Consider the following 13,707-nt stretch of genomic DNA (forward strand, 5'->3'; position numbering starts at 1 on the left):
GTAGTCTTCCTGCAGTGAGACACAAATGACCAAATTAAATAAATACAGATATTCCTAGAACCATGCACTTGTGAGAAAGGACTAGAGAAGTTGATTGAACATCAAGCTCTAAAAGCAGTGAGTGAAGAGATAGAGGCGATGAATTGTGAATTGTCAGCTGACCTGACACAGCACAGCCATTTTGAACTTCTGCAAGTCGTTCTGTTGACTGGAACAGACCGATGGCTAGGAAGTCAATTTCAACTCACATAGCTGTTGCTGTCCTTATGTGTCATCCAGTCCATTTGGACACATACTGACCTTAGGCACAAAAGGATAAACCACTGCATGGCCCTGCACTCTCACTCTCACAATTGTTCCCACACCTAAGACCATTGTTGTGGCATGATGTCAATCCATCCTCTTGAGGGTCGTCCTCTTTTTTCACTATCCCTCTACTTTACCACCATGATGTCCTTCTCCTGAGACTGGCCTCTCCTTACAGCATGTCCAGAGAATGTAAGACTAAGTCTCACCATCCATGCCTCTATGGAGTGCTCTGGTCGTACTTGTTCAAAGATAGACTTGTTTTTCCTTTTGGCAGTCCATGGTTCTTTTAGCATCTCTCTCCAGCACCACAATTCAAAGGCATCGATTCTCCTTTAGTCTTCCTTACTCAATGTCCAACTTTCATATGCATGTGAGATGATGGAAAATGCCATGGCTTCGGTCAGGCTTACCTTTGTCCTCAAAGTAACACCCTTACTTTTCAATACTCAAAAGAGATCTTGTAGAGCATATTTACGTAATACAATGTGTCTTTTGGTCTCTTGACTTCTGCTTCATGAACATTGATTGTAGATCTAAATTAGACAAAATCCAGGACAATTTCAACCTCTTCTCCTCTTATCATATATTACTTATTGGTCCAGTTGTGAGGATTTTGGACTTCTTTATATTGAGTTGTAGTCACACTGAAGGCTGCAATCCTTGATATTCTTCCGCAAGTGCTTCAAGTCCTCACTTTCAACAAGCAAAGTTATGTTATCTGCATTTTTCAGGTTGTTAATAATCCTCTCTCAAATTCTGATGCAGAATCTTCATATAATCGATTTTTTTCTTATTTACTCTTTATACAGATTGAATAAATAGCATAATATACAACCCTGTCCCACAACTTTCTTAATTTAAAGCAGTCAGTCTTATGTTTTCTGTGTTCACAACTGTCCTTGGTCCATGTACAGGTTTCATAGGAGCACAATGAAGTCTTCTGGAATTCTTACTATTCTCATAATTATCCCTAGTTTATTGTAATCTACACAGGTGAATGCCTTTGTATACTCTATAAAACACAAGTAAGAATCCTTGGTATTATCTGCTGTGCTAGACAGGATTCTCTAGAGAAATAAAACCAGGACACTAATAATTTTATATATATTTAGATAAATAGATAATATAGGAAATAAACAATTGATCCATAAAGCAGTAAAAATGACTCAGTGCAACTCACTCCCGTGAAACAGTTGTGAGACACTGGCAGTCTTTCAAGTATTTAGGGGCACTGGGTAGTCCTCCATAGAACAATTCCTGCTATCTGACCACAGGCAACAAACAGCAAGGCAGGTCACCAACAGTCAACCAGATGACAGGGTCTGACCATCCCCAGCTCAGGAGATGTACATTCCAGTAACGTGGTGAATCAGGTCTTGAAGGAACCTCAAGTTACAGTGGCACAGTCCTTGGGTAGGTGTCCCACAGTAGTGTAGCTTGCCATGGGAAGCACAGAATCAGCAAGGGAAGCTGCACACTGGTCTAATGATCCAAGAGAAAGAGAGAGAGGAAAATCCGCCAAGCCATCCTTCTCTCCAACTTTCAATTAATCTCATATGTGTTCATTGGCCATGTTGGCACAACAAACCTACCTATCACATCTGCTTTCAGTCAAGATGTCCTTTTGGTCTTCTCTCTTTCAGTCAAGATCCATCTAATATCAGCAACTCATAGTGACTCTATGTGATAGTTAGGTGTATTGTGCCAACCTGGCACATGCCAACATGTGGGATTATTAAGATGAGAGTTTGATTGGAGAGTAGAGATAAATGGCTCAGCAAGCCCCACCCCTCCCTCTCATGCTTACTGATAATCAGATAAGCATACGGTTGCTTTTGCTAGTTCTATTCCTTAACTTGTGAGCTACACTACCTATGGGACAGCCAACCCATGAAGCTGAGCTTGAGGTTCCTTCGCACCTTTGAACACACTGCTGGTGTATACATTGCTTGAGATTGAGGCTGAGGGATCCTGTCATCTTGCAGTGCTTGAGTTCCATATCCCATCCAAGCCTGCTTCACTAAGCTCCTGAGCTGATAACTGTTGGTGACCCACCTTGCTATTTGCTGTCTGTGGCCAGGCTGCCTGCATTGTCCAAAGGAAGACTCAGATGTCTGCTTCCTTGACCTTGGACCCAGCATCCCTTGTGAGTTGAAGGATTTCCATTATATAAACTGTTCCACAGAACTGAGCTTATACTGCTGTGCAGCTCTGTGGACTAATTAGCTGTTATATTCATTCACACTGTGTGTGTGTATATATATGTGTGTGTGTGTCCTGGTTTTGTTTCTCTAGAGAACCCTAACACAATTAGTACCGGGAGTGGTTATAGAGAAACAAGATCATAAATATGGGCTTCTCAAATTGGCTGTCCAGCCTGATTAGGCTTAACAACACTGATAATGCTACCTCTACCCCTAAAGGCATGGATCAATCTGCCACTATTGCTAGAGTGGGTGGTGTTAGTCTATGGTGTGAAGAAGCAAAGCTAATATCCACCTCACCACCAATAGATGAGGTGCTGGTGAGAGGAGAGGCTCTAAAGGATCCTGTGTTTGATATTTTCCAGCAGTTTTGTCAAGATGAGAAGCATAGGGAAGCTGGTTGGCTGATCCTCTTTACATTAGAAAATGTGATCAAGAAAAGAGATAATCTTAAGTACTTAATAACAGACCTAAAAGCTTCTGCATGTATTACCAAGGGGAGTGTTCTCTCCTCCAGGAATAGATCTGACATTGCCGAAAACCAAATCCAGAGTCTCATCATAGGAATAGCTGAATTACAGCCTCAGCTGTCTGATATTAAAGTTAGAGCATTAATTGGAAAAAATTGAGACCCTAAAACAAGGGATGGGAACATATGGACTAATGATCCAGAAGAGAGTATCGAACCCTTAGAGCAGTGGTGCTCAACCTTCCTAATACCCTTTAATACAGTTCCTCATGTGGTGATGACCTTAACCATAAAATTAGTTTCATTGCTATTACATAACTATAGTTTTGCTGCTGTTATGAATCGTCATGTAAATATCTGATATGCAGAATGTATTTTCATTGTTAAAAATTGAACATAATTGAGCATAGTGATTAATCACAAAAACAATATATAATTATATATTGTGAAATATTTATTTCTAATTACAAAGAAATTAAATTTTGTCTTGAAGCATGATGTAGCATGGGTAACAGACTTGACACCAGGTACTTGTATGTGGGCGGACCCGCCTGAAGATAGATGGAGGAGCGGTTTCTTGGTTCCTAATACCATCAGAAATATGTGTTTCCCAATGATCTTAGGTGACCCCTGTGAAAGAGTCGTTTGACCTCCAAAGGGGTAGTGACCCACAGATTGAGAACTGCTGCCCTAGAGTCAATTGAGCTACCCTAATCAATAGACCTGCCCCTCCCACCTGAGAGGATTAATCCACTATCAGTAAAACAAATTGCACTTTCGTAGATTAACCAAACTATTCAAGCTGAAATGCCATGTGGGGCTGTATCTGTAGCATTGCCTGGGGGAGTTGCCTTACAAGATATTGATGAAAGGCTCCAGGAAACACCCCCACCATTCATTATTTCCCCTTAAACCTATAACTAGAAAGAAGTCTCTGAAAGTTCCTAAAGGTGAGGTCAGATGATGACTCAGGAAGAAATGCACTATATTTATAAAAATCTTCTCGAGTTTTCTAATACATACAAGCAGAAGCCTGGGGAATCTCCTTGGGAATGGTTACTGAGAGTGTGGGACACTGATTCAAGGAATGGAACATTAGACCAGTCTGAGTTTCTGGATATGGAACCCAAAGCACAGATTCTTCCTTCAGTGTGTCAACAAGAGAAGTTAAAAGAGGACCTAATTACTCTTTACTTAATTCACTGAAGCATGGGCAGCCAGATGGCCTAGATTAGACCAACTTAAGGTCGCTGACCTACTTTGGTACCCTGTAGAAGAAATATTTAAAAGTTTAGGGAAATTAATATGTTGGAATGGATCTATCAGAATAATCCCTAGACCTAACAAGGGAGTGTCCTGAGGACATACTTTTTACCACAACCATAAAGAGCAAGTTTTTGAAGTGGGCCCCAGCATCTCTGAAGAGTCCTGTGATAGTTATTTTATGTTCATCAGGATAAACAGTGGGAACTGCCCTAAGTGAACACCAAAATTTTCCAACAATGGGACTGAGTGGGCCCTGTGATGGTAGAGGGCAGGTGTCAGCACTGAATCAGCAGAGACAGGGTAGATGTATTTATCTTAATGGACAGCAAGGTTTCCATAGTAATCAAAGGAACTTGTCTCATGTGGAATTGTGGCATTGATTACTTAGTCAGGGTGTCTCTAGGAGTGAAATACATAATAAATTACTAAATATTTACATGATCTATACAAGTGGAAGGATGCTCGATCAGTTGAACAGCAGAATAGAGAGGCATGACCAGTCAATAAATTCCCAAACCTGAGCCTGTTTACAGACCCACAACCCTTTGAATGAGGGGAAGGCCAGGTTCCTTTGAAGGATGACCCTGCTACATCACTGCAGGTTTATACTGTTAGTCTTTCTTCTAGCCTTCCCCAAAAGGACCTGTGACCTTTCACAGAGTGATTGTTCTTTGGGGGAAAAGAAATAATCAAACTTTGCAGGGATTACTGGAAACTGGCTCTGAACTGACACTAATTCCAGAAAATCCAAAATGTTTTGAAGGCCTGTCAGTCAGAGTGAGAGAATATGAAGGTCAAGTTATCAATGGAATTTTATCTCAGGTACACCTCACTGTGGGTCCAGTAGGCCCCCCAAAGCATCCTGTCATTATTTCCCCAGTTCTAGAATGTGTCATTGGAATAAACATACTTAGTAACTGGCAGGCATACTTAGTAATTGGATGCCTGAAATGTGGAATAGGGCTATCATGGTAGAAAAGGCCAAGTGGACACCATTAGAACTGCCATTGCCTAGGAAAATAGTAAACCAAAAGCAGTACCACATTCCTGGAGGGATTTCAGAGATCAGTGCCACCATCACAGGCTTTAAGGTATGCAGGGGTGGTGTTTCCCGCCACATCCATGTTTATCTCACCTATTTGGCCTGCAAAAAAAAAAAAAAAAAAAAACCTAGATGGACCCTGGAGAATGACAGTGGATTATTGTAAATTTAACCAGGTGGTGACTCCAATTACAGCTGGCATTCCAGATATGATTTCATTGCTTGATCAAATTGATAATTCTTCTGGTACTGGTATGCAGCTATTGATCTGGCCAATACCTTCTTCTCACTACCAGTCTCAAAGGACCACCAGAAACAGTTTGCCTTCAGTTGGAAGGGGCAACAATACACTTTCACAACTCTCCCCCAAGGGTACATCAACTCTTCTGTCCTGTGTCATAATTTAATCCAAAAGGGACCTTCTGTCTCTTCTGCAAAATGATACACTAGTCCATTATATTGATGATATTATCCTGTTTGGACCCACTAAAGAAGATGTATCAAAGACTCTAGATTAATTGGTATAACATCTACGTACAAGAGGTTGAAAACCAAGCCCCAAAATGATTCAGGCACTTAACACCTCAGTAAAATTTCTAGGGGTCTAGTGATGTGGGGGATGTCAAGATATTCCAAGTAAAGAATAAACTGTTGCATCTACTTCCTCCCCCACTGCCTAACAACTAAACAGGAGGTACACCACCTAATGGGCCTCTTCCGATTTTGGAGGCAACATATCTCTCATTTGGATGTCTTCATTTGACCTATTTATCAAGTGACATGAAAGGCCTCCAATTTTGAGTGGGGTCCAGAACAAGATAAACTCTGCAACAGGTTCAGGCTGACATACAAGCTGCTTTGCCACTAGGACCATAATATCCAGCTTAGCTAATGGTGCTAGAGGTGTCAGTTGTAGATAAAGATGCAGTGTGGAGTCTTTGGTAGGCCCCTATTAGTGAATCATAGCATAGACCCTTGGGATTTTGGAGTAAAGTCCTGCCATCCTCTGAAGACAACTATTCCCCTTTTGAAAAACAGTGTTGGCTTGTTATTGGATCTTATTGGAGACTGAACGCCTCACCACGGGCCACCAAGTCACCATGAGGCCTGAGCTTCCCATCATGAACTGGGTATTGTCTGACGCACAGAGTCATAAAGTTGGACGTCTGCAGCAACACTCCATTGAAGTGATATATATGAGATCAGGCTAGAACAGGGTCTGAAGGTGCTAGTAAGCTGCATGAAGAAGTGGCCCAAATGTCCACAGTCTCCACTCCTGTCACAGTACATTCTTCTCCCAGTCTGCACCTAGGGCCTCCTGGTAATTTAACTGAGAACAGAAAATTCATGCTTGGTTTACTGATGACTCTTCATGAAATGCAGGTGCCACTCATTGGTGGACAGCATAAGTACTACAACCCCTTTCTGAAATCTCCCTAAAGGATAGTGGTGAAGGGAAATCCTCCCAGTGGGCAGAACTTAGATCAGTACACCAGGCTGTTCAGTTTGCCTGGAAAGAGAAATGGCCAAATGTGATATTGCATACTGATTCATGAGCTGTGGCTAATGGCTTGGCTGGATGGTCAGGAAATAGGGAGGAACATGATTGGAAAATTGGTGACAAGGAGATGTGGGGAAGAAGTATGTGGATAGACGTCTCTGAATGGGCCAAGAAAGTAAAGGTAATCGTGTCTCATGTGAACGCTCACCAAAGTGTTACTTATGAAGAGGAGGACTTTGACAATCAAGTGGATAAGATGACACGCACTGTGGAGACTGGTCCTCCTCTTTCATCTGCCACTCCTGTTATCGCCCAGTGGGCACATGAACAAAGTGGTGGCAGGGATGGAGGTTATGCATGGGTGCAGCAACATGGACTTCCACTCACCATGAATGACTTGGCCACTGCCACTGCTGAGTGTCCCATCTGTCAGCAGTAGAACACTGAGTCCAAGAAATGGGACCATTCCTTGGGGAGATCAACCAGCAACCTGGTGGTAGGACCACACCCTTCATGGAGGAGGCAGCATTTGTTCTGACTCGAATACAAACCTATTCTAGATGTAGATTTGCCTTCCCTGCATGCGATGCTTCTGCCAAAACTACCATTCGTGGACTTACAGAATGCCTCATCCACCGGCATGGCTTCCCACTTAGCATTGCTTCAGATCAAGGAACTCACTTCACAGCAAATGCAGTGTGGCAATGGGCTCATACCCATGGAATCTCCTGGCAATATCATATTCCTCACCATCCTGAAGCAGCTGACTTGATAGAACAATGGAATGGACTCCAAAAGACACAATTACAGTGCCAGCTAGGTGGCAACAATATGCGGGGCTGGGGCAATGTTCTCCAGAAGGCTGCATATTCTCTAAACCAGCGGCCAATATATGGTGCTGTGTCTCCAATAGCCAGGATTCAGGGGTCCAGGAACTAAGGGAGGGGTGGAAACTGGAGTGACACCACTCACTATTACTCCTAGTGATCCACTCGCAGCATTTTTGCTTCCTGTCCCAGTAACCTTATGTGCTTCAGGCCTGGAGGTCCTGGTCCTGAAGAAAGGAGCTCTCCCACCTGGAAATCACTGCACGGATTCCACTGAACTGGCAGCTGAGACTGCCCCCTGGCCACTTTGGGCTGCTCATGCCTTTGGATCAACAGGTCTGGAACAGTGTTAATCTACTGAGTGGTGTGATTGATCCTGATTACTAAGGAGAAATTGGACTGATGCTACATAATGGAGGCAAAGAAGAATATGTCTGGAATTCAGGAGATCCCCTAGGCAGTCTCGTAGTACTACCATGCCCTGTGATTAAAGTAAATGGTAAACTACAGCAACTCAATCCTGATAGGATGTCTAATGAGCCAGACCCCTCAAGAATTAAGGTCCGTTTGCCACCAGGCAAGCAATGAAGGCCAACTGAGATTCTGGCTGAGAGCAAAGGTAATACAGATTGGGTAGTAGAAGAAGGTAGTTCTACCTATCGGTCAAGACCATGTAAGCTATTACAAAAGTGATACGTATGATTGGCAATTTATCTTTTGTATATGTGCTTATTGAATATAATTCCTTTGTTCATGTATGATGTTAAGTGTAAGTGTGATTTCACTAAAGTCTGGAAATTATATATGGCTAAAGAAGTGTGTACAGGTGCCAAGTTGGCAAGGGGTTGATTGTTATAGGTTTATTGTGCCAACCTGGCCAAGAGAACACGTGGGAATAATAAGATTGGAGTTTGATTGGAGGGAAAAGAGATAAATGGCTCAGTAAGCCCCGCTCTTCTCTCTCATGCTCTCTGGTAATCAGACCAGCATGCTTAGATCCACAATCAATGCTCATTCAAGTAGTATTTGATTTCCTGAGTTCTTGAATTCACACTGAGCAATTCTGAACCACAAGATTATTTAAATTGTCAGAAATAAAAGATGTCACTTTAAGGACTAAGGTATGCCTGATCCAAATCATGGTGCAGGTGAATATTGAAAGTATAGTATCCAGGTTACTTTTAAATGCACAGTGACATTCTAACAAAATTGACAATAGTAATGGATAATTCTACAACAATAGCAGAATCATTACATGAGTTTTGATGAAAGATAAAACAATGTGAAAGAAATTATTTTATCTTTCAACAAAATACTAAAGAACTAAACAAAATCAACCAACTTGAGTTTGTAGACGTATGTCAATATTCTACCCAATAATAGCCCAATATACACTCTTTCTCAGTATACATGATACTTTCACCTGAATGAACTCTATGTTAGGACCTAAGCGACTGAAATAAAAAGTTAATAACATTGACATACCGAAACATATTCTCAGATTAAAACACTAAAATAATAGACATCAATAATGCAGAAAAACCAATCAAGTACATGGAAATTGAATAACATCTTGGGTAAAAACTACAGTATAATAGAAGGAATTGAAAAATTCTTTGAATTCGACAAGAATAAAAACACACAGCCTGCCAACACAGAGCAGAAGCAGTTCTCAGAGGGCACTGTACTAACATGGACTGAGGTCGAAAATTTGTAGAGACACATGACATAAGCCTGATTGGGACCTTAAAAACTCACAAACAACACCAAAAAAGGTACTGGCGCAAATGGTTTCACTGACTAATCCCCCGACATTTATAGAACAGCTGACATCAATTCTACTCCAGTTTTTCCAGAGCATAGAATGCATGACATTTTACATTAATGAAGCAACCCTGCTCTGTAATGGATAGCACATTGAACTTGTAGTGACAAAAAGAGCCTATGTTGATTTTTAGGATATATCCACTGTTTTGACATAATTATAAATTATATATGCACCGTTACAAATTCTACATATATTTCTTCTCCAGAACTCTTATTTATTAAGAACATTGTTTGTACTGTGACCCCGTGCTTTTGCAAAACTTACTTCTGAATATAACAACAAAACCAAATAAGTGCATATTGATATACCTTAATCTATTTGAATCATTTTCAAATCCATATCTAATCAAGCCATGCATCTTCGTGACAAAATAAATTTCCAACAGTTTTATTCTACTATCATAAATTGGATAAAAAATAGAAATTAATTTATTTCCCATATGAAGTATCTAATGATGACTAAATAAAATTTATATCATTCATCTATTAAGTGTCAGTCCTTCTGCTGACGGATTTAGAATAAGAGTTATCATTTAATTCTTTATTTGCAAATATATATACATATATGTCTTAGAATCAGAAAAAGTAAAAGTACTTGAGATAAACTTTTAATCTAAAGTCTAGTCATATTTAAAGACTAATATACACACACACACTAATGATTACGTCAACTGATAGTCTTCTTTGCCCCAGTCTCCTACAAAGATTTATTGGCTTTCATAATGTTTTATACTGATGCTGCTTCAGCAGATTTTCTGGTCTTATGTTCCTGTGTTCAATACTTTCTTCAAGGTAAATATCAAAATTTACTTTCTGAAATCTGTACAGTCATCATCAAAATAGCCTGAGATATGGTGAACCAGTAGTTAATTTTTAGTGGCATGCACTTTAAATTTTGTTTCTGTTGTTTTCAAGAAAGTGCACTGAACATTTAGAAAGTACTATCAGGTGGCTTAGTTGTCTAGTGCTGCTGTACTGAAAATACCGCACGGTGATGTAAACAATGGAAATGTATTTTTTTTACAACACAGAATAGAAGTCTAAATGAAGGCCCAGCTCTAGAGGAAGGATCCTTGTTGTTTGTTTCAGCTTTTAACAGCGACCTGAAATCCTTGTCAATCCTGGCCTCATACATATCTGATTCTCTCTTTAGTCTTCTTCTTTGCCATGTATGTGTCCCTGTATCTGTTTGCTATTTTAGTTACTCAGAAATGATTAAGGTTAGGACCCAGTTATCTCTGAAATATGAGGCTCTCAGTGTGAAAACATCAAATTTGAGGTGCTCAAGAGGTGCACATGGAAAATGTGAAATAGAAAGTGGTTATATAGATTTAGAGCTCAGAGGAGAGAAATACAAGAATGGTACCATAAACTTATAAGAAGCGTGTTGAACATAGGTGCAAGTATCATGGTTCCAGGTAGACCGAACAGGGCGAGAGGTGACTAAAGTGATCAACACAGATGAAACAATATTTGCACACATGCCTTAAATTCTTAGTTACAGCATGTTTGGGGTTGAATTGCAGCCGCTAAAAAGATGTATTAAAATTCTAATTCCTAGTACCTGTGAATGTGACTTTTTAAGAAAATAGGTTTTTAAAAAATTAACTAGTTTACTTATTTTTCACAGGCTCAGAGACATACCATTCAAACATCGCTACTTCATCACATTCATAAGAGTTGTGCTACCATCACCACTGATATTTTTCCTTCCCTGTGTCTGCTGTGACCTTTCCATTTCCCACCCACTTCCCTGCCATAAATAGGTTTGGAAGATGTTATCAGCTAATAAGAAGTCATATGAAAGGAGGGAAGGGCTTAATCCAATATGAATGATATCCTTGTCTAAGGAAGAGATGGAGAGACGTACAGAGAAGAGATGGCTATTTGAGAAAGGAATTCCCTATAACCCGGGAGACTCTGGGGCCATCAGAAGCTGGAAGAGACAAGACAGGATCCAGGCTATTCACCTGGAGGCGTGAGAGCACGCAGGACACAGGGAACCCCCTGAAATCAAACATCTCCATTAAAAACTAAAAAGTAATGTACTACCATCGAGCCAATGTGACCCTTGGGAAAGGAGTAGAACACGGCTCCTTTGGGTGTCGGAGATGGTAAATCTTTATAGGAGTAGACAGTCTCTTGTTTTCCAACAGAGCCGCTGGTGGGCTTGGGCGATGCCTGAGTGAGAAAACAGAAGAGGAGCTAACCACTGTTACGGTTACTGTTGTGAGATGTTTGCTTAAAGATGGAAAGCACAGAGCGGAAGACGGTGTAAAATCCTCCAGCATGGCGCGGTGAGTGCTTGATTTGTGACTTGCCCCCAAACTCCACACAAGGAAAGCTACTTCACACCTGTGCAATTAGGTGTTAAAGTATAAATCCATCATAGCCACTGTCTCTCGCCTACATTTGAGTAGCATGATATTCTGTTCTTCAAACATGACTAAATCTGAGATTAATTAGCTATAGATGTGTGGCTGTTTTTAGTTGCCATTCAGTACATTTTCACCCAATAAGCAATCCATGTGACAGAGTGGACCCTCCCCATTAGGTTTTCCAGGCTGGTATCTTAATGGAAACAAGTCTTCAAGGTCTTGTTCCTAGGGGACATGGAGGACAGGAGAGCACTGTCAACCTTGCATTTAGCAATCAAGCTCCTAATGATTGCATTGGCGGGGATAAAATGATGTTACCCCCATTCTGTCTTGGCAGTGAGAATATCAACAAATCTGTAAAGTTTTACTTCCTTTTTGTCTTCTAGGTTCTCAACTTTCTAATTCTGCTTTTTTGCGCCCTCTCAGTGGTAATGCCTGCCTCCTGTGTAGAAATGTTGGTTTTCTAAGTTTCTTCAGCTACCCCCCCCCCACACACACACACACATACACACCCTTTTAAACAGGAAGAGATCTCCTATCTGCCATTTTTAGGTGTTAACTGATTGACTGACTGATGACACTTGAGTGTGAATTCGTTTCCGTAAATGTCTAACCATATTCAGGCCCGTGTATTTTAAGCCTTTTGTCTCTAATTATGGAATGAAAGGCTGTATCCCCATTAAAGAAATTTCAGGGATCTTCAAGAAGGAAGACACGATAGGAGTCTCTGAATGCTACTCTGAAAGTAAATCTGCTTGACTCATTTTAGAATAACTTTTCATATGTTCAGAAGGAACGAGAGAACTCTCTTTGAAATTATTTCTTCATGACTTTAAAGAATGCGTTCAGGGTGGACTTTGAAGAACCATGTACCTGGGAACTTGGCTACCACTATGCCTACAACTAACCACAAGACCCCCCTACCTGGGCCAGACCTGGAATCAACCATACCTGGGACACATGTGTTTGCTGCGATGGCTTTCCACAGAAGCTTCCATTGAAGACAAAAGCAGGTCATCCAAGGAGATCAGAAGAAAATCCCACGGTAGCAAGGGAAGTGATCAGGAGAGGCAGAAGCAGGCTGTCGAGTGGGCAAAGACCCTCAAAATATCAGCAGCCTGACGATTATCTAAAGATGCTAAGTGGAGATTTCAGCTGTGTGCTGTAAGGCCATGCTCAAGGCAGAAACACAGGTCATCAGCAGAAGGAAGTGGAGGCACAATCTTCACCTTCATAGGTCTAGGCAAAGCTGTGGTCATTGAAAAACTAAAGTGACCCTGCAAAGACTGGCTGGAGAACTAAGATTAGATTCCTTGTTAAAGGTGTAGACCTTAGAAATAATAATCATGGGTGGATTGAGACAAGAGTGTTTTCTGTCTGGAACCTAGTGCTTTAGAGGAGTGAGACAGGGCCTCCTTTCACCATTTCCGCCCTCCCCCTTCCCAAGAAGCAAGGTAAATGGTATTGAAAAATTTACCACACACCAAGAATAAATAACCAAAATTATCTTTCTAGGTATATTATAAAGGCATGCTTACTTGAACCCTGTGCCTATCCCTCTTAAACCCTGCTTAAATGATCCCGAGACTGCTTCTCAGATCTGACAATATCTTTCTAGTCCAATTGTTCAGAAATGGTATGTATGAGAAGGGGAGAAGATAGATATTTGATCTGGATATGTGGTTTCAATACCCATTCCCATGCATGCAAGACTCCGTAAGGAGTAATTTGCAAGTGGAAAGAGAAAAGGACATTTCTAGTAGACTTCCATTTGGGTGGTAAACCTGATGTCCCTGAAACACACCTGATGACAAGAGGAACTGCCTCTGCAGTCTGAGTCCCCTGGATTCCCAGACAGGAATAAGAGGTTATAGTGTTTCCAAG

Source organism: Tenrec ecaudatus, chromosome 2 (assembly GCF_050624435.1).
Source record: "Tenrec ecaudatus isolate mTenEca1 chromosome 2, mTenEca1.hap1, whole genome shotgun sequence".
In the NCBI taxonomy this organism is placed as follows: domain Eukaryota; kingdom Metazoa; phylum Chordata; class Mammalia; order Afrosoricida; family Tenrecidae; genus Tenrec; species Tenrec ecaudatus.